Source organism: Lepus europaeus, chromosome 12 (genome assembly GCF_033115175.1).
Source record: "Lepus europaeus isolate LE1 chromosome 12, mLepTim1.pri, whole genome shotgun sequence".
NCBI lineage: Eukaryota > Metazoa > Chordata > Mammalia > Lagomorpha > Leporidae > Lepus > Lepus europaeus.
In genome coordinates, this window is record NC_084838.1 from 38053197 (window position 1) to 38059196 (window position 6000).

The following is a 6000-nucleotide window of genomic DNA, read 5'->3' on the forward strand; positions in this document are numbered from 1 at the left end:
AGTCAGGGTATTGTTATCCGGGTCAGTTGGAAGTCAGGGTATTGTTATCTGGGTCAGTTGGAAGTCAGGGTATTATTATCCATCCCTTGCCAGGCTGCCCTTGATCTCTTTGCAAACCAGAAGAAAAGGGCTAACACCAAACTCCGTGTCCACCGTGTTCGCCATGGACAGCTGAGATGCAGTGACATCAGAGAATCTCAACTTCACCCACGGTGTGGTTGGCTTTGAGGACTGCCCCTGAACCTCTCCCGAGAAATGCTCCAGCGGAGAGAAAGTCCTTGGAAACCATTTGCAAAAGCATTGCCAAGAAGTGCCTTGAGTTCTGTGAGCTGGCAGAAGACAAGGAGAACTACAAGGCGCTCTCCGAGAACCTCAAGCTTGGTCTCCGTGAGGTCCTCACCAACCCGGGAGCCAGGGCTCCTCTCTGAGCTGCTGCACTGTCACCTCCCCGTGTGCAGCCAAGGTGACTCCGCGGCAGAGCTTGCCTATGCAGGGGGGAGACGCAGGGGTCCGTCCCCTGTGTCACTGGTGAGGCAGACAGCAGGGGCCGCTCTGCTTTCGTGCTGTGAGTGCGGACGCCGAGCTTCGCGGTAGGGCACAGGACCCAGCCTGGTGCAAAGCACTGCGTGCTGCAGCTCAGGGCGTCTGCTGGGGAGAGCCTGGAACTGCCTGAGGAGCAAGGTGAAGTTTGGGAACCTCTGCAAACTCCTGGAAGAAGCCTTGGATAAGGAGGCCGAGAGAGCAGCAGCCTTCCAGTCTCCACCCGCTGCCTCGCAGTGGCCAGCTCCCGCGGAGCTGTGGGGCTCCGCCAGCACGGAGTGGACCACAAAGGCCCAGGCCCTGAAGGCAGCTCTGCCTGGGCTTGAGGCTGGCAGAGAGCACCTGGAGTCGAGCCCTCACCACCTTTGTGGAGAAGCCGCGGCAGGAGCCTGACGCATTCCAGCCACATGGGTCACGTGGTCCCGCAGGACCTAGGCCCTGATGGGGACAAAGTGGCAGCAGAGGGACCTGGTGCTGCTGGTCCTGATGGGGGCGCCCCTCTAGAGGGCGAGGAGGATGCGTCTCGCATGGAAGCAGTAGACTTGGGGTACGACTTAGTCACGTTCTGAACAGCGTCCCCTGGCCCCCACGGCCCCCTGACCCCCCGGCCCCCATGGCCCCCACGGCAGCTTGGCTCCCTCTGCTAATGTCCAGAGGCCTTTTTCTCTCTACAGCAGGGAACAAGGACCTCAACTGGAGAACGGAAGGAGATGCTGGTACCTGCTGCCCACGGACGAACCTTTATAACACACTCAATAGAATGAGTCTCGCACAAGAGGTTCCCTGCTGTATGAGTCCGCGCATGGCAGGTACCTAGAGCAGGTGGACGCAGACACAGGCAGTAGAACGGGGGTGACCAGGAGCTGGGGGAGAGCAGATTAGGGGGGTCAGTGTTCAATGGCTATAGAGTGGGTGCATGAGACGGTGAAAAAGTCCTGGAAATAGAGAAAGATGACAATGTACAACTTATGGCTACAGAGCTATGAACCTAAACATTGTCAAAATCATAGGCTTGACATTATGCGTCCCTTACCACTGTAGGGAAAAAATTCTGATAGGAAAGGAAGCAGAGGGAAGCCACTGGACTCACGCTGCACTCAGACACCGGGCAGGGGGTGGTTATTTTCTACAAGGGGGAGTGTTTCAGTCTATCTGTTCCTTCAGTTCCCTTCTGTTCAGTTCAGTCCCTCCTAGAACTGGCAGCCCGGGCCAGTTCTAGGAGTCTTCTTCCGTGTAGAACATGGTCCTAGGACGGAGGATGCTTGTGCGTCAGGCCACGCCTGCTCTCCAGGGGCTTCCATTCCACGGAGGAAACAGGAGCACAGAGAGGCAGGAAGCTGCACACCTGAGGAGCGGCATCCAGGAGGGGCAAGAGACCCCCGAGGAGGGAGGCTGTGGCACTGGACGTGAAAGGCAGGCCCTTGAGCTGGGCGTGGGCGATGGGTGAGCCTTGGCCAGGAAGAGAGCCAGGAGGAGTCCTCCGTGCGGGGGAGGGGTGCTGGGGGGGGGGGCTGGCCATCAGGACACACACCTGTTGGGCTGCAGAGAAGAGCAGGTGAGGGGAGGAACGGAAGAGGAGGTGGAGGGAGCTGAGGGGAGCATTTGTTCATTCACTGTGACTCTTTTTTTTTTTTTTTTTTTTTTTGACAGGCAGAGTGGATAGTGAGAGAGAGAGAGAGAAAGGTCTTCCTTTTTGCCGTTGGTTCACCCTCCAATGGCCGCTGCGGCCGGTGCATCGCGCTGATCCGAGGCCAGGAGCCAGGTGCTTCTCCTGGTCTCCCATGCAGGTGCAGGGCCCAAGGACTTGGGCCATCCTCCACTGCCTTCCCGGGCCATAGCAGAGAGCTGGCCTGGAAGAGGGGCAACCAGGATAGAATCCGGCGCCCCGACCGGGACTAGAACCCGTTGTGCTGGCGCCGCAAGGCGGAGGATTAGCCTGTTAAGCCACGGCGCCGGCCCACTGTGACTCTTGTGTCAGATTCTGGGGTGTGTAGGAGAGGGGAGGGGTATAGAAAGGAGAGCTTCTCATTTCTCAGTAATTTCCTCCCTTGTTGACTTTATTATATTAAATCGAAGAATCCTCTTGGGGCAGGTGTTTAGCTTAGCGGTTAAGAACCCACCTGCCACATCTCAGTACATGAGTTCAATTCCCAACTCCAGCTCCTAATTCCAGGTTCCTGCCCCTGCAGAGGCTGGGAGGCAGAAGTAACCCAACCCAGTGATTGGTTCCTGCCACCCACGTGGTAGACCTGGACGGTGTTCCCAGTGCCCGGCCCAGCCCCAGCCCAGGCCCAGCCGTCATGGGCCTTTCTGGAATGAGCCTAAAGCAGGGAGTTCTCTTTCTCCCTCTCCCTCCCTCCCTCCCTCCCTCCCTCCCTCCCTCTCTTCTCTCTCTTTTTCTCTCTGCTTCTCAAATAAGTAATTTTTTTTAAAGAAAAGAATCCTCTTCTAAGGCAGCAGACCCTCCCCACAATGGCACTGACAAAGAAAGCCTGGAACTACTTTGGATGCTAAGTCTGCTTTTCACCCCAAGGGACAGTCCCAACCCTAACCCGCACCACAGTCCTGCAGTGCAGCCACGAAACGCATCCCGGGCCAGCAGGGAGCAGAAAAGAGAAGATGGTCCCAGGCGTCAGTTAGGATGCGTTCAGCTGTGCTGACCGGGAACACCGGCCTAAACAACCCAGGAATGTCTCGGCTCCCATCACTGCAGGCCAGAGAGAGAGCAGTCGCCTGGCTGGGTTGATTTGGAGGGTCAGCCTTGCCATCAAATATCGGAGATCTTTCTGTCTCCAATGAAGACTGGAAACTCACTGACCTGTTTTTGTCTTTTCCCAGAACACACAGCTAGGGTTCATTTCCCAGCCGCCTTTGCCCTTGGGTTGTGGCCACGCGAGTGAGATCTAACTCAGTGTGGTAGATGCGTGCGCCCACTCCAAGCCCTGCACAGCAGCCTGCCACACCCAGTCCTCCACCTGCCCACCTGGTGCAGAGGCAGCCCAGGCCACACGGGGTGGCAGGACCGCCTGGACCCCGAGAGCGAGGTTCCCTGAACCACGCATGTGCTGAGTTTGCTAGGGTCGCCCCAACAAAGCACGGTGGACAGGGGCGTTGAATACCAGACATGCATTTTCTCCCAGTTCTGGAGGCCAGAAGGCCAAGAGCAAAGGGTAGGGTCGGCGGCCTCCTTGGCTTGCAGCTGGCCGCCTTCTCGGGGGAGTCTTCACGCCCTGCTCTGTGCGTGCTCGGCCCTGGGTACTCGTCGACACGATTTCCTCTTGGAAGAGCGCCTGTATGCCGCTGTCTGCGATCCCTCACAGTCTGGGGGCCTGAGGGCAGGACTCGGACATGGATTTTGGGGGAGGCCCGTTCAGTCCGTGTCACCCTAGGGAAGGCCTCTTACGCAGCCTCCTAGCCAGAACGAAGCCTCTATGGCGCCGAGACATGGAGGTGTGAGGGTTCCTACAGCAGCTCCTTGTACTTAGCCCAGAGCCACACGCCAGCTCTCAGGACTGCCGGCAACGTGAGCCTCCCCGAACGCTGCACGCAGGACGGCTGCCAAGAGACCCCGGGCCGTCGGCTTCCTTGTGCACGGCCCCTGGTAAAGACGGGGCTGCCGCGGAGGCTCTCGGGGAACAGCAAGTCCTCCGCTTTCCCAGAAGCCTCCAGCAACCCTCCAGCTCGTGTTCTGCTGGCCGGAAACAGTCGCGTGCCTGTGATCAAGCCTATGCCTGGGTAGAGGGAGCCGTTCTACTCGCCTTTCTCATCAAGGGGAGGGAATGCGCCTGGCGACCGCAGAGAGGAAAGGCTGTCCAAACAAAATTAGAATTTTCTTGAACTGCAGTGAGAGAGAACAGAGGCTGAGAATGGCAGCCAGCGTCTGCTCCCACATTTTTTATCACGTTCTCCTTGTTCTAGAGCCTCCAGGGTCTGGCCCAGCCCTCCGTGGACAATTTTGCTTATTTGTTTCAATATTTATTTTTATTTATTTGAAATGCACAGTGACAGAGGGGGGGGGGGGGTCTTCCATCCACTGGTTCACTTCCCAAATGGCCTCACGGCTAGAGCTGGGCCAGGCTGAAGCCAGGAGCTAGGAGCTTCTTCCAGGTCTCCCACGTGGGTAACAGGGGCCCAAGCACTTGGGCCATCCTCTGCTGCTTTCCCAGGGAGCTGGACTGGAAGTGGAGCAGCTGGGACTCAAACTGGCATCCAAATGGGATGCTGGCACTGCAGGCGGTGGCTTTACCAGCTATGCCACAGTGCTGGTCCCCATGGACAGTTTTTAAAGAGACTTGTAGAATGTAAAAACTGAATGAGGCTTTAAGATAACTCCTGGGCCGGCGCCACGGCTCACTAGGCTAATCCTCCGCCTTGCGGCGCCGGCACACTGGGTTCTAGTCCCGGTCGGGGCACTGGATTCTGTCCCGGTTGCCCCTCTTCCAGGCCAGCTCTCTGCTGTGGCCAGGGAGTGCAGTGGAGGATGGCCCAAGTGCGTGGGCCCTGCACCCCATGGGAGACCAGGAGAAGCACCTGGCTCCTGGCTCCGGATCAGCGTGGTGCGCCGGCCGCAGTGCACCAGCTGTGGCGGCCGTGGGAGGGTGAACCAACGGTAAAAAGGAAGACCTTTCTCTCTCTCTCTCTCTCACTGTCCACTCTGCCTGTAAAAAAAAAAAAAAAAAAAAAAAAAAAAAAAAAAAAAAAAAAGAACTCCTTTATTGTATGCATGAATGGGCAGATTCCCAGAGCCTGCCCAGGCTAAACCAGATTCTCCAGAAGTAGATCCCAGAATTCTGATTAAAAAAAAAAAAAAATCCAGGGCCAGATGCAGTGCCAGCATCCCACATGGGTACTGGTTCGAATCACAGTTGCTCCACTTCCAATCCAGTTCTCTGCATTGGCCTGGGAAAGCAGAGGAAAGATGGTCCAAGAAGCCCGGAGGAAGCTCCTGGCTTCTGGCTTTGGATCGGGGCAGCTCCAGCTGTGGCGGCCATTTGGGGAGTGAACCAGCGATGGAAGACATCTCTCTCTCTGCCTCTGACTCTCTGTAACTCAGCCATTCCAATAATAAATAAATGATTTTTTTAAAAAAATGAACAGACACACAAAAAAAAGAAAAAAAATGAACAGACACATCACTATATCTTTAAAAAAAAAAAAAAATCAACCCTGGGGCCGGCGCTGTGGTTTAGCGGGTAAATCCGCCGCCTGAAGTTCCATCATCCTATGTGGACACCAGTTCGAGTCCCATCTGCTCCACTTCCGATCCAGCTCTCTGCTGTGGCCTGGGAAAGCAGTAGAAGATGGCCCAAGTCCTTGGGCCCCTGCACCCATGTGGGAGACCTGGAAGAAGCTCCTGGCTCCTGGCTTCAGGTCAACTTAGCTCCAGCTATTGTGGCCATCTATAGAATGAACCAGTGGATGGAAGATCTCTCTCTTTCTCTCTCTGCCTCTGCCTCTCTG

At 56.4% G+C, this 6000-nt stretch overlaps 1 pseudogene; it reads left to right on the top strand.

The window, feature by feature from the left end:
* LOC133770953 (heat shock protein HSP 90-beta-like) overlaps positions 1-4279 on the top strand; it is a 94127-nt pseudogene extending 89848 nt beyond the window's left edge.
* The last annotated feature ends 1721 nt before the right edge of the window (positions 4280-6000 follow it).